Source organism: Macaca fascicularis, chromosome 15 (assembly GCF_037993035.2).
Source record: "Macaca fascicularis isolate 582-1 chromosome 15, T2T-MFA8v1.1".
Lineage (NCBI taxonomy): Eukaryota > Metazoa > Chordata > Mammalia > Primates > Cercopithecidae > Macaca > Macaca fascicularis.
This window is the reverse complement of record NC_088389.1, coordinates 87697149-87722555: the sequence shown is the minus strand read 5'-3', so window position 1 is coordinate 87722555 and position 25407 is coordinate 87697149. Positions and strand designations below refer to the sequence as shown.

Sequence of the window (25407 nt, the reverse complement as noted above, 5' to 3'; positions counted from 1 at the left end):
CTTGTGTGCACAGTCCCTGTACAGGGTTCCTAACTTGTAGTGTGTAAATAATGTCACTTTCAAACAGGCCCAGGAACTTTATGGTCTTTGGATCTCAAGAAGAGAGAACTTTAGCCAACTCACAATGCTATTATAACATCAATTGAAATGACATATGAGTTTTCTCCTTCATTCTGTTGATAAAATGTATCACATTCACTGATTTGCATATGTTGAGCCATCCTTACATCCCTGAGATAAATCACACTTGGTCAAGATGAATTATCTTTGTAATGTTTTTGTTGAATTTGGTTTGCTAGCATTTTGTTGAGAATTTTTGCATCAATGTTCATCAGACATTTTGACTTGCAGATTCCTGTTTTTGATATGTCTGGTTTTTGTATTAGGGTAGAACTGGCCTCAGAGAATGAGTGAAATATTCCCTCCTTCTGTATTTTTTGGAATAATTTGAGTAGAATTGGTATTAGTTCTTTAGATGTCTGGTAAGATTCAGCAGTGAAGCCATTGGGTCATAGGCTTTTCTTTCCTGGCAGACTCTTTAGTACTGCTTCAATCTTATTATTTGTTATTGGCCTGTCCATGTTTTGGATTTCTTCATGATTCAATACTGGTAGGCTTTACATGCCTAGAAACTCACCTGTTTCTTCTAGTATTTCCAATTTATTGGCGTATAGGTGTTTGCTGTACTCTCTAATGATCCTCTGAATTTCTTCGGTGTCTGCTGTAATATTTTTTTACTTCAGATTCTATTTATTTTCTCTTTTATTTTTACTCTGGTTGTAAGTCTGTTGATTCTGTGTATCTTTTTAAATACTTGGCATCATTAATTTTCAGAGAAATGTAAGTCAAAACTACAATGAGATATCATCTTAGACTAATCAGCATGGCTATTTGCAGAAAGTCAAAAGACAACAGATCCTGGCATGGCTGTGGAGAAAACAGAAGGCTTAGGCCCTGTCGATGAGCATGTAAATTAGTTCAACCACTGTGAAAAGGAGTTTAAAGATTTTTCAAAGAATTTTTAGCAGAGCCACCATTTGACCCAGCAATCTCATAACTGGGTATATATCCAAATGAAAATAAATCATTCTACCAAAAAGACACATGCACTTGTTTGTTCATTACAGTACTATTCACAAGAGCAAAGACATGGAATCAACCTCGGTGCCCATCAGTGGTGGCTGCATAAAATAAATGGTACATATATACCATGAAATATACCATGGAATACTACACAGCCATGTAAAAATTATCATATCATGTCCTTTGCAGCAACATGGATGCAGCTGAAGGACATTCTAAGAAAATTAATGCAGGAACAGAAAACCAAAACTGCACATTCTCATTTATAAATGAGAAATATGCCAGGCACAGTGGCTCACACCTGTAATCCCCGCACTTTGGAAGACTGAGGCAAGCGGATCACCTTAGGTCAGGAGGTCAAGACCAGCCTGGCCAACATGGTGAAACCCTTTCTCTACTAAAAACACATTATTAGCCTGGTGTGGTGGCAGGTGTTTGTAATCCCAGCTACTCAGGAGGCTGAGGCAGTCTCCTGAGTAGCTCCGCCTCCTGGGAGGCGGAGGCTGTAGTGAGCTGAGATTGCACCATTGAACTCCAGCCTGGGTGACAGAGCAAGACTGCATCTCAAAAATAAATAAGTTAATAAAAATAAGAAACAAAATAAATAAAAGTGAGCTAAACACTGGGTACTTATGGGCATAAAAATGGCAAATAGAGACAGTGGGGATTAGTAGAGCTGGGAGGAATAGAGTGGGGCAAATGTCGAAAAACTACTGGCTATTATGCTCAGTATCTGGTTGACAGGATCAGTTGTGCTCCAAACCTCGGCATTATGCAATATACTCAGCTAAATCTGCATACGTACCCCCTAACTCTTAAATTTGCTTTTTTGAAGCTATTTTCTAGATCCTGTAGGTGTTATTTTTTATTATTATTTATTCTTTAGATTCTTCTGCCCATGTATTTTCAAATAGCCTCTTTTCAGGCTTATTTTTTTTTCTTCGCTTGAAAGTATCATTATGCTGCTGAGAGACTCTGATGCATTATTCAGTACATGAATTGTGTTTTAGCTCCAGAATTTCTGCTCTATTTCTTAAAAAAAATTTAAAAATCTGTTTGTTAAATTTATTTGATAGGATTATTAAATTTTTTCCCTGTTTAACCTCAAATTTCATTTAGCGTTCTCAAAAACAGCTATTTTTTATTATCCCTCTGAAAGGTCACATATCTCTGTCACTCCAGGATTGGGAACTGGTGTCTTATTTAGTTCGTTTTGTGAGGCCATAATTTCCTGAATGGTCTTCATGCTTTTGGATGTCTTTCAATATCTGGGCATTAAAAAAAATTAAGCATTTATTCTAATCCTTGCAGTTTGTACTTATTTGCATTTATCTTCCTTGAGAAAACTTTCCAAGTATTCAAAAGGAATTGAGTGTTGTGATCTAAGTCTTTGGTCACTACAGCCATATCTGCATGAAGTGTACCCCAAGCCCAGTAATGCTGTGACTCTTGTAGACTCACAGAAACAGCACTTTGGTGCTCCTAAGTAAGACTGAGGAGAATTCCCTGGATTACCAGGCACAGTCTCTTTTTCTTTTCCCTTATTTTCCCCCAAACAAATGGAGTCTGTCTCTCCATGCTGAACTGCCTGCTGTTGGGGGAAAGGTGATGCAGGCATTCCCGTTGTCACCACCACTGGGACAGTGCTGGATCACAACTGAAGCCAACATGGTATTGAGTCTCTCACAAGGACCATAGCAGCTAATACCTGGGTGCCACCAATGTGCAGGTTCAAGAGCTCTTCGATCAGCAGGTGATGCATCCTGCCAAAGCTGTATCTCTCTATTCAGGGCAGGCAGGTTCTCTTTTGGTCCAGTGTGTGTTTAGAAATGCTGTCTGGGCACTGTGTCCTGAATTGGGAACTTTAGGAATATACTTGGTGCTTTGCTTTACTGTGGCTGAGCTGGTACCCAAATTTTAAGACAAATACTTTTTTTTTTTTTTTTTAACTTTTCTCTTTCTTTTCCTCCAGCAGGAGTTTCTCCCAGTGGAGAACTCCAGAGGTATCCAGGTAGTAGTTGTCAACTCTCAGTGGTAGCCAGGGAGTAGTTGTAGTAGTTGCTAACTCCCAGTGGTAGCCAGGTAGTAGTAGTAGTTTAGAAACTCCCAGGTCTGCTAGTGGCAACTACTACCTGGCTACCACTGATGTTTATTCAGGGCCCAAGGACTCTCGAATCAGCAGGTGGTGAATCCTCCGAGGCCTGGTCTCTGTGTTCATGGCAATGGGTTCCCTTCTGGCCTAAGCTATGTCTGGAAATTCTATTCAGAAGTTAAGGCCTGGAATTAGGGACTTTAGGAGTCTGTTCAGTGTTTTATTTTCCTTTGTTTAAGTTGGAACCCAAGTTGCAAGACAAAGTCCTTTTTATTCTTCTCTCTTCTTTCTTCAAAACGAAAGAGTTTGGCCCTGTGGCCACCACAGCTGAGAATGTGCTGGGTCAAACCCAAAGCCCGCACAGTACTGGGTCTCACACGAGACCCACGGCAACTACTACCTGGCTGGTAACTGATGTTTATTCAGGGCCCAATAGCTCTTCTATCAGCAAGTGATGAATCTTGCCAGAACTGAATCTTTCCCTTCATGGCATCAGGATCCTTTCTGACCCAGTATGAGTCTAGAAACACTATTCAGGAGCTAGGGTCTAGAATAGAGGCTTTAAGGCTCTTCTTGGTGCTTCATTTTACTGTGGATGAGCTTTTATCCACACTCTAAGACAAAGTCCTTTTTACAATTCCCTCTCCTTTCTTCTAGTAGAGGGAGAGTGTCTCTCTGGAGCTGTGAGTTTCACTGTCCAGAACTGGGGGAGGGGTGACAGCACTCCCTTGGCCATCTCAGCTGTTCTCTTACTAGGTCATGTGCACCCCAAGTGCACTGGCTGTAAGCCAAGGACAGCACCAGGACTTGTCCAGGAATTGCAGTCCTTGTGGCCTAGACTGCCTTTTAAGTTTATTTAGAATCACAGAGCACTTTAACTCATAGTGGTGAAGCTAGCTGGAACTCAAGTTGTGCCCACTGGGAAGGACGATTCCCCTCTGTGTAAGCCTGGTGTAAATGTTCCCTCCTTGGGCACTGGATGAATTCTGCTCTGTGTTGCTTTTTACTGTGACAGTGCAACACTGAGTTCCAATACAAAGTCCCACAGTCATTTTCCTTTTCATTCCCCAAGTATTCAGATTCTCTCTTCATGCCATGTGGTGGCTGCCAGAGAGAGAAGAGGTGTCAGCAATTCAAGACTGTGTTTCCTTACTCTCTTCAGTGCCTCCTTCCTTGATATGATGTTAAAACCAGGTACTATGATTGCTCACCTGATATTTGGTTCTTATGAAAGTGCTTTCTTATGTGTATAGTCGTTAAATTTGGTGTTCTGGGGCAGGAGGGGTAATTCCTAAAGGGTTCTATTTGGGTATCTTGCTCCACCCCCTCTCTATCTGAAATTGTTATAGCTATTATATTTCTATTGCTTTTTTAATACAATTTTTAAATGAACTTGTCAGTATCTACCAAAATAAAACCCTAGTGTATTTTGATTGGATTATACTGAATCTATATAATAAATATTCAGAGAATTGATGTTTTAAATATAATATATCTTCTAATTCCAACATATGACATAACTTCATTTATTTAGGAACATTTTGATTTTCTTCATTAGTATTTGTTAGTTTTGAGCACTATCTTACATGTATTTTCTTAGTTTAAAATCTACATATTTCAAGTTTTTTTGTGTACTATTTTAAGTAGTACTGTTTATAAATTGACAAAAAGTCCAATTAGTCATTGCCAGTATATATAAACACTATTTATTTTATTATACCAACCTTTTATTCTCCTACATTTATAAACTGACTTATTTGTTTTAAGATTTTTTTTTTATTTCTTTGGATTTACTATGTGTACAATTGCTTAGTATATGTATATTGAAAATTTACACATTATAAACTGACTTATTTGTTTTAAGACATTTTTTGATTCCTTCGGATGTACTATGTGTACAATTGCTTAGTCTATGTATATTGAAAATTTTATATCTTCCTTCCAAAGCAGAATGTCTTTTATTTCTGCTCTATTTCAAATTGGACTAGCCATGAGTTCTAGTATAATTCTGAATAGGAGCTATAATCAGAAAAATCCCTTCCTTATTTCTGATCTTAGGGGGAAAACGTTCAGTGTTTACCATTATACATGGTATTTTCTCTAAGTTTTGTGTAGATAACTTTTTAAAAGGTTTAGGAATCATCTTTCAAGTATTAGCATGTTAAGTTTTTCATCAGGAATGGATGTTAAATTTTGTTGAATACTGTTTCTGCATCTGTTCAGATGCACATGCAATTTTTATTCTTAGAGTCTTTACATATGGTAAACTATACTGATTTTTGAATGTTAAATCATTTCTATTGCATTTATCCTTGCTCACCCAGGATAAATACCATTTGGTAATGACACAGCAATATTTTCATATGTTCCTTTTTTGGGCTTGGTAATATTTTCCTTAAAAATTGTTTCTATATTAATTGGAAATATTGGTCTAATATTGTTTTCTTATAATATGTTCTCTAGTTTTATTGTGTGGATTGTATTGGTCTCATAAAAAGTTTCAGAAAGCACCCTTCCTCATCTATTTTGTGAAAGAGATTATGTAAATGAATATTATTCCTTCCGTACATACTTGCCACAATTTTTCTGTGAATCTACTTAGGCCTGAACATGTTTTATTGTTATTGCAACATTTTAATTACAAATTTACTTTCTTTTCTGGATAAATTATTGATGTGTTTATTTATAAATTTTGATAAATAGCATCTTTCAAACAATGTGTCAGTCATAAATTGTCATATTTATGGACAGAGATTTACTTGAGAGATGCCATTATTTTATTTTTTATTTATATTGGGCCAGCAGTGATATTTTTCTTTCATTACCATGGTACTTTCTGTTCTTTTCTCTCTCTCTCTCTCTATATCTTTTCTTGGTCATTTGGGAAAAAGCTTGTCAATTTTATTGATTATTTTACTGTAAACCAGATTTTTCTTTAGATGGTTTTCTCTATTGTTTTTCTTTTGTTCAATTTCATTTATTTTTATTATCTTGATACTTTTTTCCTTATTAATTTTGTTTTATTTTTCCATATTTTTTATTGTCAAGATAGAAGGTTAGATTCTTGATTTAAGACTTTTTTTTTTTCTAATATAATAATGTAATGCTGCTATGGGTTGAGTGTGTCTCCCCCAAAATTCATTTATTGAAACTGTAAACCCCAATGCAATGGTATTTGGAGATGGAGCCCCTGGGAAATAATTAGGTCATGAAGGTTGGGCCCTCATGATAAGATTAATATGCTTTTATAAATAAACACTAGAGCTGGAGTTTTCTCTCTCTACTGTTTGCTATATAAAGATACAACAAGAAGATGGCTATTTGACAAGCAGAAAGATTATTCTCACCCAAACTCAACCATGCTGCTACCCTGATCTCTGACTTCCCAGCCTCTAGTATCATGACAAATAAATTTTGGTTGTTTAAGTAACCCAAACTATGGTATTTTTACTGTAGCATCCACTACTGACTTACACAAATGCTAGAGTTTCTTCTTAGCACCGCTTTGGTAACATATCACAAATTTTTATACGATGTGCTTTCATTGTGCTCAGTTCAAAATATTTTCTAACTTCTAAATTAAGTTAGAAATTTTGACCAATGCATTATTTTAGCAATGAATTATTTAAAAATCTGTTGTGGCTTTTTTCAAATATTTGTGATTTTCTAGATTTCATTATTTATTGATTTCTGGTTTAATTCAGTTATGCTCAGACAATAGACTTTATTTGATTTCAATATTTTAAGCTGGATTTATAGGATTTTTCAGATATGTATATATATTATGACAAACTGCTTTTGATATTCACAAGGCAGCATAGATCAGCAGCTGATAAAATGAACTTGGAACTCGAGTGAGGTTATAGAGACATGTTCAACTTTGGGACAAAAAGAAAGAGTTAATAACAGGTTTAAAATACATTCAGAGGACAATCTAATGTGGAATCAAGAAAAGTTTAAGAAATCCTACGTTTGACCATATTGGAATAAGATAACTGGATTTATCTATCTACTTGAAACAACTAGAGAATAATACAAATATAAATATTTTTTAAAAGCTGGGAATTATTAAACAAAACATAATGACCCTGAGAGATGGAACATATATGAGCTGAAACCTATAATTGCAACAGTTTCATTCCCTGAGAGTTTTTTCAAACCACAATGCAATGAAAGGGAGCTTGGGCAAATGAAGCAGATGAACTGAAAAAGGGTTAGACATCTAAGAAAGAGAAAGTAGCTAGAAAGAGTCTATAGATCAGAGTAGAAGAAAGGAGGGCTGCAGAGACAGAACTCAGGAGGTAAACAAAGGATGTCCCTAGATTATTCATAAAAATATTGATAAGCACATGCACGTGATGAGGAAAGTATCTATGGCCAAGAAGAAAATCACGCAAAATGATAAGAGGAAATGGTACCTGATTACTCACACAGAATTTCTAAAAATATATTTATTATTATTTTAGCATTTTTATTCCTGTTTGCTTATTTCTACCAAACATTCTGGAACACCTATAATTCACAGGCTATTGGGAAGAATATTTAAAAGAGAACAGTTAGCTCAAGACTAAACAATATTGTCCTGTCTGAAAAATATGTTCAGCAAAACCTTAGTGGATAAAAGTGTTCTAGAACAAAAGTGTTCAAAGATAAGTCCAGAAATACAAAATCATCCCACACTCAACAAGGTAAAATATACAATGTTGGGCATCCAATAAAAACGTGCTAGGTTTGCAGACAAGGAAGAATGTATGACCAATTGTTGCAAGAAAAATCAATCAGGTGACACAGATTCACCACTGACACAGTCACTAGACTTAGCCAACAAGGATATTTAGAAACAGTTATTATAACTTGAGAATACATATATTCAAACATCTAAGGATGAAAATCTAAGGATGAAAATTACAATGACTGATGAAAAAAACTAGATGAGTTAATAACAGATTAGACATTACAAAATAAAACATTAGTAAATGCAAAATTGTAGAAATATCAGCTATCTAAAATAAAATAAAGTTAAAAATATACATCTTTATATATAAATATATATTTCAGTATATTATATAACTCCTATAATATGTAATAAAAACTATATGTATACAAAACATTAGTGAACCATGGAACAACTTTATGCATCCTTGTAATTGAAGTCTCCAAATTGGGGTGAAAGAGTGGGGAGAAATACTTAAAGAAATGATAACTGAATTTTTCTGGATCCAAGAAACTCAAAGAATCCAAAGCACAAAACTCATGAAGAAACTGCACGAAGAAATACTGTAATCTAATCAGCCCGTTGAGTGTAGCTGGCTTTAGAGACTCACTTCTAACAGATAATGAAAATAGAAACAAATAGTAAGTTTACAGTAGAGAAACCTAGTAGTTATTACCTTACTCCATGATTAAGGTAAACATTATCATTGATGAATCATTTTCCCAGCACTCTCTGATATGATATGATGAGAAAGGCACATAATCTCTGAAGTATACCTCCCTAAAATTCATAACCTTATTCTATTCATAAAAAAACAGACATACTCATATTCAGCAAAGTAACTTAGCAGTACTCTTCAAAATGTCAGTCATGAAAGAAAAAGAAAGACTTTGAAACTGTGAGAGGTTGAGGAGACAGGTGATATGACCACTATAGGAAAATGATGTCCTACATTTTATATTGGAAGGAAAAAAGGACATTAGTGGAAACACTAGGGAATTATGAATAAAGTCTGTAGTTTAGCAAATAGTATTGCACCAATGTTAATATCTTAGGTTTGATAAATATGCCATAATTATGTAACTGTTAAAATTAGGAAAAATTGGGTGAAGGGTACGTGAATTGCTCCTGTACTATCTTTGCAACTCTTCTTCAAAGAAATTCAAATTCGTTTCAAAATATAAAGTTAAATAGATACCATTTGCAAAGAAATCATTCAAGTGTATTTAAAACCAGAATAACTATGACTTGAGAATGCTCTGTGATCCAAAAGATATTACAGATAATGTTTGCTTGAAAAAACAATCTTAAATTGTGATTTGAAAATATTTCAGTTTGTGGTTGCTTATATTCATTCTAAAAATAAAATAGCAGTTCAAATAGATTATCTTGATATTTTCAAGTTAGAAATAGGTCTTCAAACGATATGGCACCATTACCCCAAATATTGCAGAAGTGTACACTTTGTGTGCAAGGCTTGCAGGTGTACCTGTTTTTTAAAACATTCCACACAGAACTTTTCAGGTTCTGACATTTTAAAAGGGATTATTCAATATTTTCTTTTATACAAATATGAATATAAATATAAATAATCCCATATCTTTACTATTCCTGGTCCTACTTTGATGCAGCAGAGAAGAGAAATGGGTCATAGTTTTGAAAAAAATAAAATAAAATAAAATGCTAGTAGTGGGAATGAGGAATGACCATTTTCCTGTTAATTTTAAAACTATTTATAGCATAGAAGTCAGAGCAATAAGGTCATAATCTACCAAGATAGTTTCTCAATCAGCAAATACAATGAGAACATGCTTGATGTCAAGGCACCACATTAAATTGCTCCATGGGAGACAGACGAATTTTCTAATAACCAATTTTGCATTCTTAGGAGGCTTTCTCACCATTTAGCATTGCCAAGTTTTCTGCCGTTTTGTAGTTTACAATTCTGTTGTATTTCCAGAAGGATTGCCTGGGGCAATTAGCAGTCAAGTGAAGACAGGGATGATATGCACCTCATCTCAAGTTGCAGTTGACACTGAATAAATATTTCTGGTACTGTGTAATAATCATATTGCTGTGTTTAACAATATCTGTAACAAAATCTTCACAATCGTTCAATGGGCCCTATTTCAAATACTGCTGCACTTCTGAGGCTCATTCTCAAAAATGGAGGAGAAATTTAACTATATTTACACCTAAAATATAATCCTTACAGACAAGAAGGAATTGGAATAGCCCTGCAATACCTATGGTTCAGATGAACCTAACTCTGCCTTCTGCCCTTACCAGAAAGGCACAGGGTCATATTTTGGCCACCACACAAATTCAGAAACCAGGAATTGTCTGTGAGAAGAAACTATTTTGTTTCTTTTTTTCTTCTCAAAAACAATTCTGCGTTGATAGTTTGAGAAAATAATATAAATTAAAAGCCATAAGGCAATTTAAAGACATTATAGTGATTTTTGCCTAGTGAAATTATCAGTTAGAGGATGATCGTTAAAACTGCACACTGCGTACACTGCAGTCTTGAAAGATTGGCAGCTCCCTCTACTGTTTCTCTGGGTGAGGTGCGAGGAATCAAGGCTCAACCCTTTGTGTAATTCCGTTTCCTGTGATGCTGGACTTTCACAGCTTGTCAATTAATGGCCTTCAAACTGGCAAGCTTTCAAACAATGGCTGACTTTCAGTAGTCTGATGGCACCTTTAGGACACCCGCTTCGAAGACCGATCTACTTCAAAAGAAAGCTTGATACTTCTATTAGAGCAAAACATGTGAATCACACTCTCTCTTTGAAGCTTTCTATTTCTGGTTATATCCGTCTGGTCTGTTTACAACAGATGCAAGCTTCTTCTGAAAAGCGGTCCTCCTGGCAATAAAAACTTGTAGCTTCGGAATCCAATTTCTTTTGCATTTTTTTGCGGAAACATTCATTATTTTTTATAAAGTTCAGACTGGTTTGCATCTATTCTTCTAGACCTCATTCACATCACATGTAAAACCAACTTTTTCATGTTTTGTCCTGTTAGATACATTTCTCATAATGCAGTCTTCATTTCTTTTAACCATGCTTTTGTTATTGTGACTACAGAGGAAAGGGGGAAAGAAACAGGTGCTATCGTCTCCCTAAATAGAATCTCCCAGGAACTTGTCTGCATTTGTAATTCCTTTTCTATATACTGAGAAGATCTTTTAAATAGCCTGGAAGAAAAGTATTCATTATACTATAGTGGCTCAACGATTACAGCTTAAGACACAAGGATAAAATTGCTTCATTTGTTAAAACATGTAGAAGCATAATTACTTTCTTTTCTCTTTAAAATAAAATTTAGCACAACGGTACAGATTCTCTATTAAAAATTAATTTAAAACATATAGGAAAATGAATAAAAGAACTAAACTTCACTTCACCTCAGTATCTGTTCTTAGAAAAATACCATTTATTTAAAAGAAAATACACACATTTTTTGACAAAGTTGTCTATACTAAACTAGCCATGATTACTATTACTTTTCAAATGAATTGGCATTATTTTTTTCCAAAAAATATCTTTTAAAGATAACAAGGGTAGGCCAAATATAAAAGACAAAGTAAAGTATACTTTTATTGGAAAATAATGACTCTGTTCTTTGTGTAACTAACGAATTACTCTGTGTATAATGGCAATAGTATTGTGTATCTCCTGATGTCAGGTATTTGATCCTTATTACAATGAGACTAAATGTAGAGACAATTTCATGGACTGACAAATGCATAGCAAAATATTGCTCCCTCTTCCCTTTCCTTCTTCAAGGTGCTGTAAGGCAGTGTTGACTTTAAAATAATAAAACAGATATAGATGCTATATGTGAAATGCTTTCAATTTTGAGAGGAAGATGTTATGTACATAAATAAACATGAGTTAAAATGCTGAGAGCCTTACAAAAGTAGAGAGTTAGTCTTTAAGGAATTTGAAACAAATATTATTTAAGTAGATAGGGAAAATTGAAAATTCCTGAACAGTATACCTTGAGAAAATATGTCCGTTTCTACATAGCAATGAAGCAATCATGTCAATTAAGGTAAAAAAATAGTCAATTTTGTCACATAACCAGATTGCAGAATATCTCACACTGATGTTCCTTAACAGCTAGGTGTTTCACTATTTATGGCAAATTCTTCATGGATTTTACAGCCTAGAACCTTGAAGATGTAATGAATAATGATACTCACACTCCTATTATTTGATCATTCAACTGTTTTTTACTCATTCAACAAAATTATGATGAGAAAATATTTCTTGGCATGTGAAAAGAAAACGTTGAAATGCATAAAAATAAATTAATTGAAATGGAAATAAAAGAATCATAATTTCAATTTTAGGAGACATTTAAGTTAGTCCTTAGTCAAAGAGCATGAAAAATGTCAAGTTGGTATGGACTAATTTTGTTATGAATTTACCTGGATAACCAATAAGAACCAGTTATAGGGTTCTCAAAGAAAACCATCTCCAGTGCCTGTAATATCCTCTGTCTCATTCTCTAAAATTTTATTGGAATAACTTAGCCCCACTGTAATATGCTGCACCATTACATCTAACATCTCATGCTATTACAGCATTCACTGGTGCATTGTCCAAAGCAGCAGAACTGCGATGGAATATTTAAATATTTTCTTGACAGATATCTATCTGCTAGCTTGCTATGTTGAGATCCAGTAACTCCACATTTCCATTTCTTTCTTTTTTTTTAATTATTATACTTTAAGTTCTGGGTTACATGTGCAGAACGTGCAGTTTTGTTACACAGGTATACATGTGCCATGGTGGTTTGCTGCACCCATCAACCCGTCACCTACATTAGGTATTTCTCCTCATGTTATCCCTCCCCTACCCCTCCAACCCCTGACAGGCCCCGGTGTGTAATATTCCCCTCCCTGTGTCCATGTGTTCTCATTGTCCATTTCAACCACAAACATATGCTGTGGAGAAACAGGGTATAATAGATATACACCTGTAGCTCCTGAGTCTGTGGATACAAAAAATTCTGACTCTAATTATGATCAGATAGCTAACTATGCTCCACTGAAATAGTTTATTTGTATAAGCAAATGCAAAGTATGGTTTAAATACCATTCTTAAGCCTGGATATTACTGATTCAGGTAATAAGTTAGAAGTGTCTCACATCTGTTTTTTGTAGACAAACAGTTGTTTTCATATATTTTTTCTTGCCTATCTCTCTGCAAAATATCTTTACAATAATAAATATATCTCTTTTCTGAAGTACAATATCTACTAAGTCACTGAAAGATTAGACATTTGGCTTTGTTAAATGTGAAAGAAAATTACACATTTATCACCCAATATTATAAAGGATTTCTAATAGAAAAACATTGCTTTTAGAATTTCAGATGTTGTTACTAACATAGGGATGCTAGGTGCATTATTATCAACAGTGTAAGTTAAGACTTTCTTTCTTCATTTTACAAATGTTAAAAAAAAACATTCTTTGTAACCTGTATTTCCCAAAGATCAATAAACAGCCTTGCTATTATTCAGGCATTGTTGGTTTCATAAAACATCTTTCTTTGTAGAAAGCTTTGTCATGAAATCTCATACACTCATGTGCTTGGACACAATCACTTCTATGTTCCTATTCCACGAGAATTTCATAAATTGTCTTTCATACTTCCATATTTTGCAGATGTTCCAATGTAGAGAAATATAGAAGATAATACCAATCTGTGTGTTGGTTCATCATAGAACAAACTCGTGATCTAATTAAAATAACACATTACATTTCTAAAGAAACTGATCAGAAATATTGTCAGAACTGTCTAGTATATATACTACTCTCAGGATATCTGTCTTCCAATTGCAAATGATAATGCAATAAATTTTTACTATACATCAACATATCCTGAGTTGATTTTTCATGTTTCATCTTGGTGTCAAGATTTTGAACTGCCTTTCTTTTCCGTGTGAAAGTGTGATCACATGAATTACAAATTTTGTACCATTTGACTCAAATGTTGGCAAAGCTTTTGTATCACATTTCCCAGGATCAAAATGACACCTTTATATTATACTAAAAAAAAAGACATGCTATGAGCAACTCTTAGATATACTTAGCAAGAATACAATAATAATAATGATCATATAATAACATGAAACAGACATGCCTGCCACTGTATTTGTATTCACAAATTTAAAATCTTTTACAGAAATCTTGAGGGTAGCTTTAAAAGTTTTTTCCTTCACTATAGTTTAGCTGCATTTAAACTTCTTTCTTAAAAAGTTTATTTCTACTTAATATGTTTTATTTGTAATGTGCTCCATAGCTTAACTTTGCTCAAACAGCAAAGAACATTTTAAATGCCTTGAACAAACTCTACCAGTTAAAGCTTTAAAATGGATAGAATTGACTTCTTGCTTCATTAACATGGTCACTTACATAATGTAATTCTAAAATCACATGGGTGGGTCTTATCTCTAGATAAGGTAAAGACAACTAAAAACTGATATGGCCTATGGACATTTTTCATGTTGGATTGAAAATGTAGCTCTGAATAATTGGTGTGAAAATCGGGCATGCTAAGATAAACTATAATATGACTACGGTACCTTTGGGACTTTAAATATGATCAAATTGAGGTTTTGCTTTTTGAAGTGATTGTACCAGCAAGAAAAATTGATAATAAATCAGTAAATTACAAATAACCCTGGATGCTAGAACTGTCAACTCATAGTTAATTACCCAATGGAGAGTAATTTTTCAAGAAGATAGTGTTTGATTCCTTTTATTAAGCATATTTTTGAAGCAGTAAAACCAAATTTGTGTGATTCATCACCTTCCCAGCTTATCATTGTTAATGTCCTTTTTGGAAGACAGTCCTTGTTTCTAGTCTACATTAAATCACTGTTAAGGCTTGGGGTCAGGAGAACAAACATATAGTAACCATATATTTAAGAGACTCAAATAGTCTGAATTATACTTATATAATACAAAAATATTTATAGTTATATACAGTATATAACATGTAATATGAATATAATTATATTGAAGATAAAATAATTATTTTTAAATCTAATTATATTTTATAAACATTAAGGAGAATGTTGTACATATGACTATCATTATTTCTTGCTTTCTGGACTGTTTCTTAAATAGCATTATGTTTTAACTTTCTCCAGACAGTGTAACGTGATGGTAGTTCTTTTTACCAAACAACTGCATAATGTTTTTTTCTCCCCCCCTGAAAAAAAAAATGTACTGTAGGAAGCCTTCAGAGAGAAACACTCCCTTTACCTCCTAACACCACGATAAGCACTTTGTTTTACTCCGGCCCAGTGGCTCTGGCTATGTGTTTGCCGATAGCAATGTGCTTCTGCTGTGAGAAACCAGTGTGTAACTTTGACAGTATTGGCAGTTATGGTACCAGAACTGATGAATCCCTGAATTGTACACAAGAATCATATTTGCCACTTATTTTTAGGGGGAGATTAAATATGTATAGGGACAAATGCAAAAAGGAACAAGATACTTCATTTTGATTTAGTTACTAAAACAAACAAACAAACAAAACAAAAACAGAATGGTGAAGCCTGTGGACACTGTTAGATTCCATGGAACCTAAGACCAAGAGGGCTGAGACTTAAAGGACTTCTGCCCACCGTCTTTGACCAAGAAAGAAGGAAACTGTGTGGAAAAAAAATAAGAATTTATGAGTGCAAATGTCCAGGCCTACTCCCATGTGACAATAAACAATAATGATATATTTTGGTAAAGCACATACTTTGTGCCAATAGTTTAGTTAAGAGCTTTTATGAATTATCTTCTTTCATCCTCATGTTATCATATAAATTTGTATCTGCATTGTCCTCAATTAAATATGAGGACATTGATTTGTTTTTATTAGTGTTTTTTTTTTTACTTATTCATATTGTCTATATCCTCTTGAATAAATTTTCAATTTTGTCTAGAAAAATGTTTTGTTTTGTTTTTGAAATTAAAATAATATAATTTATTTTAATCATATTTAAAATATCAATATTCTCTAAAACTATTGCTTTTTCTCCTTAATGTTTTTGTACTTTTCTCTTTTTACATTATATGGTTTGCTAGTGACAACACTTTCTGAAAATCCGCTTTTAGTTTCCTGAAGCTGTTTTCTTGGGGGTTTCAAATTTTCTGTTTATTGTTGCTGTATAGTTTAACTGCTTTGTAAAAATGGCCTGTGAACTCTGATTGTTTAACACTTGCTGATTTCTATATGTCTCCATAAATGGCCGAACTATAAAAATACCACCTCAAAGTTCAAAATTTGTTTGATGTTATGTTTTATAGGTTCCATTAAGTCGTTTGATAACTGCAGTATTCAATACTTCCTTGTCTTTGGTATGTTTTCATCAGAGAGAGGTGAGTTAATCTATCACTATGCATTTCAGAGAGAGGTAAGCTCATCTATGGCTATATTGGAAGTTATGGAAAATTGAGTGATTGCCTAACCATAATTTGCCCTTTTCATTTCCATGAGTTTGTAACTTTGTAGGTCTTCCTGTAGAGGGAAGTAAATTTTTTTGTGATACTTTATCTACTTGACTTGCTTTAAACCATGTGATGTTAGCAGATATTGTATAAGTAGGAGCTTGTAATAGGCTTGTACAATGGGGCTTGCCCCTTAATTATTCACCTTTCCAAGAACAGTGCTTCTCCCAGGTAACTGCTGTTACTAGAATGATCACTTGTGGAGAACACTAGACTTGATTATCTGTATAATGCAAGCTCAGCTGTAATTGCAGCTTCAAACAGAGCTGCCACACTGAACCTGTAATGAGTTACCATAGTTTTTAAATACATACTTTAATCATCCACTTACTTTTTCTTCCTTCCACTCTCACCTCTTCATTACTTCCTTCTCTAGACATTTCTTTATGGCAATGCGTGCTTATCTAATTATGATCTTGCTTAAGAAATCCAAGAGGATAATCATGAAACAAACCAAGAACTGAGTCCCCAGTGCAGAATCCTTCTGCTTAGGGGCTGCTGTAAGCAATTAGTTCACCATCCTGGATAACATCAACCAGATCTCTGGATGTGTGATTACCCGAGAGCCACAGGAACAAGACACATAACCCCTGTACTCCACACATCTCCAGCATGTCTCCCATACCAAGTTTCTCTTTATAAACACTATGATACATTTCAAAATTTTAAATGGCACTTTAGAACACTAGTTGGCCGTCTTCTCGGTTTGCTGGCTCTCTGATTAAAACTGCTTTTCCTCTCAACAAACTTTGTCTCTGGCTTCTGCAACCAAACTTTGGTCTGGTTACAAATTCACCCTGAATTAGCTGATCTCCAGCCAACCCACATCTGTGAGAGAAACAAGTTCTTATTATGTACCACTGTAGTTCCATTGTTGGATTTTATGAAGTATTACTATGGAAGTATCTAACTGATTTAGAGGTTTCGTTATTTTCTCATTTTAATTTGTCAGCATTATACTCATTTTTATAGTTCATACTGCCTACAATTATATAAACATTCAGGTGATTATGTGTGTGTGTATATGCTATTCTACTTCATACCTATTAATTACTTACTCTTTATATTTTCCAAATCTGACATAATTATTTTTGCATTAATGGTATTTAGCTAGTTTTTGCATGACACATGATTGACAAAATTTCTTCCTTGTTTTATTTTGGGTATTTATCTCATATGCCATGTATGTATATAAACATTTCATTTTGAAATAGTTTAGATTTTTATAAAAGTTGCAAAGATAACACGACACAGAGTTTATATACACCCGAGTTTTCACTATAGTTATCATCTAACATTAATATAACATATTTGTCATAACTAATGAACCAATACTGATAAATTATTAAGTAAAGCCGGTACTTTATGAGGATTTTTTTCTAAGTTTTTATCTAATGTTATTTTCTTGTTACAGGATCAAATTTAGGATACAATACTACATTGTTTTGTCAATTATCTTTAGTCTCCTCTTTGCTGGGACAGTTTCTCTGACTTCCCTGGCTTTTGATGACCTTAAGATTTTTGAGGGACCTTAAGATTTTTCTCTGGCTTTTGATGACCTTAAGATTTTTGGTTAATATTTTGTAGAATTTCCTAAAATTTGGACTTGTCTCATAATAGTTTTCATAATTAGATTGGAGATACAGGCTCTGGAGAAGTAACCACAGAGGTTACATGCTGTTATTATTATATCATACTAAGGGTACATGCTATCAACATGACTTATTGTTATTGGTTTTGTTAAGCTTGGTCACAAGCAGAGGGAATGTTTGTTTGATGTCTTCACTGTGAAGTTATTCCCACACCCTCCCCCCCACTACTAATTCCTTATTGTACTCTTTGGAAGTAAATCATAATGCCTAGCCCATATTTAATGGGTGGTGAGTTAAAATGCCTCAGTTTCTTATTGCAGCTATAACAAATCACCAAAACTTTAGTGGTCTAAAACAACATGAATTTATTATCTTATAGGTCTGAAGGTCAGAAGCTTGAATGTGTCTAAGGTTTTCACAGAGTTGAATTTCTTCTGGAGGCTATAGGGAAGAATCTCTATTCAAACCCATTTTCCATCTTCAAAGCCACAGCATGGTATCTTTACATATCTGTCTTTCTGACCCCTGGTTTCCAGTGTCACATCTCCTTCTCTTACCTTTCTGATTCCTTCTTTCTCTTATAAAGACCCTTGGAATTTCATTAGGTCAACCAGATAATTCAGAAATATCTCTCACTTTCAAGATCCTTAATTTAATTACATCTGCAAAGTCCCTTTTGCCTTAATTGCAGGAACATATTCAAAGGTTCCTACAGTTAAAACCTGCAAAGTTAGGGGAGGAAAGGGAGGCATTACCTACTTACCACACACACTGGGTACCACACATACATTCATATATTTGCATAGATTTAATTTTTTGTTCAAAAATATTTCATCTTTCAACTTTATTATGTTACGGCAGGAGTCCAAAACCTGGACCAGTACCAGTCTAAGGCCTGTTACGAACTGGGCTGCACAGCAGGAGGTGAGCAGTGAGGGAGCCAGGAAGCTTCACCTGTATTTACAACTGCTCCCTATCACTCAAATTACTGCCTGAGCTCCACCTCCTGTCAGATCAGTGAAGGCAATACACTCTCATAGGAGCATGAACCTTATTGTGAACTGTGCATGTGAGGGATCTACATTCTACACTCCTCATGAGAATCTAATCTAATCAGGAACCTAATCTACTAACCATTGTTTTATTCTCTATCTCTGCATATTATACTTTTTTAAAATACAGAGATTATGCAATATTTTTCTTTTCATGTCTGGGTAATTTCACTTAACATCATGTCCTCCAGGTTTATACATATTGTGGTAAATGGCAGGATCTTCTTTTATAAGGCTGGATAATATATCATTATGTATATGTGTAAATATATATTCCACAGTTTCTTTATTTATTCATTCATTTGTCTATGAATTGACACTTAGGTTGTTTTTATGTCACATCTTCCAAACATAGCGTGCTTTAATTACTCAGTAAATATCTCCAATTTCTCATATTATCGTTAGAGTTTTAATTATGCTATCTTCCTGAAGACAAAACAAATTAGTGATTATTTTTACATTCAATAGGTGACAATATTTTGAAATAGTATGTCAGCTTCTGAAGTTTTGATTCTATTTTATTTCTTCTGTTTTGTGGTTCATTTTCATACCTGCAAAAAATATTTTTAATAGCCTATTGTGTCAGAGTCTGTGGCTAAAGAACTCTTGTCTCTTACTATTATAGATATTATTTTGTATTCATTTTCTCATGAATAAAAATAAAATTTTACACTTTATATAAAGTATACAATTTGAAGGTTATTATTTGTCCATTACTATTTCGAAAATATTTTAAAATTCTTGTCTTGGTATTCATAAGCTATATGTTGTCAACTAAATTACCTTTAATTTACAGGAAATTTGCTTTTCTCTGATCGCTATAATTGTCTCTGGTTTTCCTGCTTTTTTGTATCTTCAGTATAAAGTTTCTTGGGGTGGGTTTATAAGTTTATTCTTCTAAGTTATTGGGGCAAACTTTTGATTTGAGAACACAAAGGTCTTAAATACTAGAGATGTTGTGCCAATTACCTTTTTATATATTGCCTGTAGTTTATTCTTTCTGATGTTTTATTCTCGAAATCCTGTAAAACGTACTGTAGTCCATCAGTTTCTCCTTCTTGCCAGATGTTTTCATATTTTATTTAAACTTTGCTATTGAATTTTAAATGAATTTCTCAAAATTATCTTCTAATTCATAAATTCTCTCTCTCCCTGTGCTTAAACTAAAGTTTGTCCCCTCTATTAAATTTTTACTATTTATCACATTTTAGACTTTTAGACAAATTTATAAGTTCTTTATTTAGTTTTGCCTGTTTTTATTGTACAAGTCCTTTCATTTATAAGGGAGTTGTGTCATCACTAATTTCAAAAATATGGATTATACTTATTTTACATTGTTTGATACATTTTTAATAAAACCATTCCACTGAATTATCTTGGCTTTATGTTTTTTTTTTCATTCATTTTGGAATTTTGCATTTGTTTCATCATTTAGGGCATAGAGTTTCTGTGTGTCTTTTTTTTTTTTTTTTTTTTTTTTTTTTTGAGGGAGTTTCGCTCTTATTGCCCAGGCTGGAGTACAATGGCATGATCTTGGCTCACTGCAAACTCAGCCTCCCGGGTTCAAGCAATTCTCCTGCCTTAGCCTCCCAAGTAGCTGGGATTACAGGCATGCACCACCACACCTGGGTAATCTTGTATTTTTAGTAAAGATGGGGTTTCTCCATGTTGATCAGGCTGGTCTCCAACTCCTGATCTCAGGTAATCCACTTTTCATTTTTCATTATATTTGACCTGAAATTAACTCTCATTAATGAGATATTGTTTTTTTCTTTTAATTTTATGGATACATAATAGTTGTACATATATGAGGAACATGTGATATTTTGATACAATCAAACAAGGTGTGATGATCAAATCAGAGTAATTGGGATATCCATCATCTCAAAAATTTATTATTTATTTGTGTTGGGAAAATTACAAATCTACTCTTTTATTTGAAAAATATAAAAAAAAAATTAACCAAGTTATCTTCTCCTAGCCTCTAAGACCCTTTTCAGAACTAGAAGTCATAGTGACAAACTGGATTTTAAGAGATAGCTAGATTCATTAGGAAGTGGTATCTGTGTCTTCTTAAGCCTCTAGAACAAAAGTTGCTATAAGCCACATGCCAGACAGCAATCTTTCTATAATTTTATCAGCAAGTTTTCAAAAAAAAAAAAACATGAACACAATCATTTGCTATAGTAAAGTGAACTTGACTACAGTTCCCCTCTCAAGGGAAACAGTTTATATCCCCTTTATTTTATGACAGCTGAATGCTTGAATGACGGCAGCTTCATAATAGGGCAGAACTGTAGCCCAGAATGCTTTATACTTTCAGACGTGCTCATTGATTTGCATGTATTTTCAATTTCTCATCCATGGAGAAATCACATCATGCTTTCTGAGCTAGCTAAGGTATTCTTTGTTTTTTCTCTTCATAATTTATTTAGTTTTGCCTAGTTTTCAGAGCAGAAACAATGAAAATAAATTCTGTCTTGTCCAATGTGGTAGGCAGAATTTTGGCCCCTGACCTCTGCCACCTCTCATAACCAGTATCACACTCATGAATATGTTCAATCACATGGCAAAAGGGAATTTTCAGATAGAATTAAGGTTGCTTGTCAGTTTATATTAAAATTAGACAATTACCCCAAGTGATCTTTATGAGACCGATGTAATCAGATGAGCCCGTAAAATAAAAGTTATCTCCCAGATGAGAACCGAATAAAAGTCAGAGAGATGTGACAGAAGGGGAAGTCAGAGACATTTGAAGTACAAGAAGAATTTGATGTATTACAGCTGGTTTTCAAAATGGGGAGTGCCACAAGCCAAGGAAGCAATGCAGTCAGCCTTTAGAAAATGAGAAGGAATCCCAGCTGACAGCAAGTCCTACAATCTTGCGGAACTGAATTCAGCCAATGAATGTAAAGAGCATGGAAACAGATTATTTCTCAAATACTCGAGATAAAAGCCCAGGCCAGCTGACACTTTGATTTAGGCCTTGTGAACCTAGCTAAGTCCATCTATGCTTCTGATCTGCAGACTTCTGAGATGATAAATGTCTATTGTTTTAACCACTAACTTTATGGTAATTTGTTACAGAAGCAACACAAAATGAAAACACTCAGATATGTATTTGCAACTTGTGTCAATAAAATCATCATTTTATATTATATATTTACTAATTAAGTAGTAATTAAGTATGTTAAGGTGTGGCTTTCCCTCTTAGGTTGATATAGCTCTACTATATGTATTTTGGAACTTAAATTAGAAAGTCCAATTTTAAATCAAAAGTGTTTTAATAAAGCTTTTAAAAATATTTTGATACCTTTGGGTTTAGTCCTTTTCCTTTTTTTCTGTTAGCTATAACTTTACATTAAGTGTTTGTTCAGAATATTTTACTTTAAATTTAAACTATAAATTTAACTATTCCAGTTTTTTTCTGGTTTGGTAAACGTATGCCTTGTTATTTGCATGTTTGGAACTTGAAAGTAGATATATTTATTATTTTCAGAACCAAAGATATACTAATTTCATTAAGTTCAGTAATTTAGTCTACTCTTTCTTACATGATATTCCATATACTAAGAGGTGATTTTAACTTTCATATTACAATTAAGCTCACACTATTTTTCCCTTAGACTTCTTTTGCTATGCTTAGTGAATTTTTGCGGCTATCTAAATGATTCATGATACTTAGAACTTTGCTATGGATTTTATTTTTGTCACTCTTATGTGTCTTTTTTTTTAATTAATATATTTCACTTTTAATTCAATTTTGTCAGATATTAATTTCTTAATCACTGCTTTCTCATTTTGAATTTGCCTTTCTATCTTCTCCATTTTCTTGTTAAGATTAAATTCCTCATGAAGCCATAAATGTAGCTTGAAAGAAAGGGAATGAAATAGGAGAAAAGACCTAGGAAGCTTCAGCCAATTGCTTATGTGCTTTGCTTCACCTTCTGGACCTGATTAGGCCTGGTCTCACTTATTCCATTCTGTTACATGAAAAAAAATCTGCTATCAATGTCTAATTTTGTGATTTATTTGATCAGATAACATACAGCCCCTGGTAGGTACAGTGATATCCTGTGATATTTAGTGTATGCTAGTGCCCAGTATTGGGCAGAAACTACTTAAAAAAAAAACTATTTTTATTTTAGTTATGGGGGTATATGTGTAGATTTGTTACATGGGAATATTGTGTGATACTGAGGTCTGAAATGTGAATCTTGTCACCCTGATAGTGAGTATAGTACCCAATAGGTAGATTTTCTAGATTAGAAAGTTATAATACATTAGCATGATCTTTCTCAAAAAACTATAGTTACAAAATTTTGAACTTCTCTATTGGAGTGTGGCAAAGGCTTTCTCTGGCATTTACACTTGACAACAATGCTACCGAAAGCACTGGGTCTGCTTTACCATGTTGCCAAAGTGGGAAAAGAACAACTACTTTGCCATGTTGCCCAAGTGGGAAAAGAGCTATTCTACCTACTATAGAGCTTTTTGTTTGCTTTTGTTTTGCCTCAGATATTACTGAAAATAGCCAGACTTCTAGGATATATAATAAGTGAATCTGAACAATATACCTGAATATAGCATATATTGCCTCCAAATATCAGAGGCATAACCACAAACATTTGCCTTTTTTGCATCATGTGGTATAAAGTTCAGAATATACTCTGTTTAGAAAAATACTCCAATATCCCCACAACTACTGGATTCCTAGAACTTTTGCTAACATGGGAAGCCAGGAACTTTTCAGGATATATCTTCCTCTCTCTGACATGCAATCATTTACCAAGCTATATCTACATTATTACCAAGGTATCTAGATTGCTTGCTACTTTCAGTTCACCAGGAAAATTAGTGAAATATAATTATTGTAATATTCAATTTTTTATTTTTTGAGATATTAAGATGATCAAAGATATCCCACATAACATTATGACAAAGAGAAGAGTTACCTTAAACCTTAATTAAGATAATGAAGGTATTATGCTGCTCTTGCCATGTAGAAATGAAATGGGATTTTTCTTGGCCCTGCTTTGCTAGCCAGAATTCCACTTCTGTGGCTGGCCAGGCCTCTGCTTATTTGTTCCCGTCACACTGCTCTGACCCATGGCTCCAGGACTGGCCCAGCTCCACCCCTGCCTGGTGCCAGCAACGGAGAGGGCTACATACAGCTCCTTTCACCCCAGCTCTTTGGCAGGTCCCAGGTTCTTGTCCTATGTCCAAGAAGAATGAGATTACTCTAACAATTGAATGGTGAGGAGAGTGGAGAATAATTTTATTGAGCAGTGAAACAGCTCTCAGCAGAGAGGGGACATGAGGGTGGTCTCCTCCACCCTCGCCAGCCACATTGGGTGATTTCTCTCCCAGTGTGGCTGGGTCTGGGCTTTTATGGGCTCCTATTGGGGGAGTGTGTGCTGATTGGTTTGTGAGTATGCAAAAAAGCTAAAACAAAGACATCACGCAAAGGCGGGCAGGACAGTAAAAAAAAAAAAAAAAAAAAACATTTAGGGAAGAGTAGGTATATGTAAAATAGGTGAAGGATGAGGATCAATCACAGTAGAGCGTGCCAAATAGGAAGAGAGGTTCTCAGTTTGGTCAGTGGATTTGACTTGTAGCTTGGCTTTCGGGCTTTAAACTGTCTTTGGCTTGAAGATGGGGTTTCACTGGGGACCTGCCCCTATCTGCCTAGGCATTTGACTGCCTTCTGCCACTTTTAAACCAACTGCTTCTGATTATTTTTCTGATATAAATAGGAATTAAAGCATAATTTAGGTCAATAACTGCATATATCTGTGTATTAAGTATCAGATATTGCATTAATTTGTTAGAATAAGAATACTTCATCTGGAACCACAGCTGTGATTGGCATATGAATGTATCTACATTTCCAAAACCTAATCATTATTATCTGTGTGCTATTTGCACTAGGCAAAATATAATTCTCATAGGGATATGTTAGGAATCATCTCCTGTATTCCTCTTTAATCTCTGCAATTCTCCTAGAGATGTGATATTGCTCTTGTCTTACTTTCCTGGCAAAAGTCAGTAGTTTGAAGGGTTTTCACTTGCCCTATGTATTATAATAGCCCTGGTTCCATAAATTAAGAAACCAATTAGGAATCTTCTCATCTTCTATATATAACTAACTATTCCCACAACACATTGAGAGGACGAGATAAGTAACCACAGGATGAGTCTATAATCACATTTGATTCATTGTGAGGCAGACTGGTGCAAGGCTTCTGATATAGATTGAGATGTGTAAGCCTCATTATGACTAATAAAACACTGTGACATTTTGATTTCAAGGAATTAGTGTCAAACCTAAGCCAATTTTTGTTATTGTG

The 25407-nt window shown here is 34.2% G+C and overlaps 1 long non-coding RNA gene across 3 annotated transcripts in view; it reads left to right on the top strand.

Annotated features, from left to right (window-relative positions):
* Positions 1 to 4265: 4265 nt before the first annotated feature.
* Positions 4266 to 25407, top strand: part of LOC102123312 (uncharacterized) — a 59587-nt gene continuing 38445 nt past the window's right edge. For 2 of the 3 annotated variants that reach the window (XR_284734.5, XR_284735.4), the window contains exons 1-2: positions 4266 to 4369; positions 16213 to 16284. This is a non-coding gene — a long non-coding RNA (uncharacterized lncRNA). The remainder of the gene's footprint in view (positions 4370 to 16212; positions 16285 to 25407) is intronic. The other variant, XR_012423978.1, reaches the window with a different exon arrangement.